The following is a 1,269-nucleotide window of genomic DNA, read 5'->3' as shown; positions in this document are numbered from 1 at the left end:
TTTATTGAGTCAATTAACCATCCTCTGCTACCAGCTTGTTGCAATATTTTCAGGATCAGACTCAATAATGATAATAAGAGTTAGAAGTTTAAATATATTTCTCTTTAATTATAACAGGCATTCTATATTCACTGAATATTCACAGATAGAAGCAAAGAAAATGGTGAAGGTGGCTCCTTATATATACAAAGGGTGGAGCCAAGAGTGGGAGTGGTGAATTATGAATACATTAAGAGTCAAAGAATAAGTTAACCCCTGATATCCCATATATACATTATTTACACATTAGGGAATAAGGCATTTACATCTGACAAATTATCTCTGATGGACTGAAAGGCCATGTATTTGAAGTAAGCCTTGCTGACCTACAGAATGATGAAGTTGCCTTCCGTAAATTCAAGCTGATTACAGAGGATGTCCAGGGGAAAAACTGCCTGACAAACTTTCATGGCATGGATCTCACAAGGGATAAAAGTTGTTCAATGGTTAAGAAATGGCAGACTATGATTGAAGCCCACATCGATGTCAAAACAACAGATGGGTATCTTCTACGCCTTTTCTGTGTTGGTTTCATCAAGAAAAGAACCAACCAGATTCGTAAGACTTCCTATGCTCAGCACCAACAGGTCCGCCAAATCCACAAAAAAATGGTGGAAATCATGACACATGAAGTACAAACAAATGACTTGAAAGAAGTTGTCAATAAACTGATTCCAGACAGCATTGGTAAAGACATAGAAAAGGCATGTCAATCAATCTACCCTTCTTCATGATGTCTATGTTCGCAAAGTTAAAATGCTCAAGAAGCCCAAGTTTGAATTGGGCAAATTGATGGAACTGCACTGTGAAGGTGGTGGTGCTGGAAAACCATCTGGTGATGAAACTGAGATTGAATCTCCAATCCCCCTCAGTGCTTTTACTGCTGTTCTCTGCACTCTTTCCAGTTCCTCTCAGTACTGTGGAAACAAAAACTGGACATATGATTTCAGTGTGTTCTGACCTGTCCATCATAGAATGGAACTATATGACCTCAACAATGTACTTCTATTGCAGTATTGCATTGGCTGTTCTGACAGCTGCAGCACATTGCTGACTTATGCTTAATCGGTCATTTAACAGGACACCCAGATCCTTCTCACAAGCACTTTTGCTGAAGCTGTTAGCATGTACCTTATTTCTGTGCATTTGTTCTTTAGTACTTAAGTGTAGAACCTTACAGTCCTCACCATTAAACTGCATTTTGTTGGCAAGGATCCAACGTTCAGGTCT

At 38.9% G+C, this 1,269-nt stretch overlaps 1 pseudogene; it reads left to right on the top strand.

Moving 5' to 3' along the window:
* Positions 1-314: 314 nt before the first annotated feature.
* LOC117674510 (small ribosomal subunit protein eS1 pseudogene) lies at positions 315-999 on the top strand (annotated as a pseudogene).
* Positions 1,000-1,269: the final 270 nt, after the last annotated feature.

The sequence above is a fragment of the Pantherophis guttatus genome, chromosome 1 (genome assembly GCF_059756535.1).
Source record: "Pantherophis guttatus breed Tessera chromosome 1, ASM5975653v1, whole genome shotgun sequence".
In the NCBI taxonomy this organism is placed as follows: domain Eukaryota; kingdom Metazoa; phylum Chordata; class Lepidosauria; order Squamata; family Colubridae; genus Pantherophis; species Pantherophis guttatus.
This window is presented reverse-complemented; position numbering and strand designations above follow the sequence as displayed.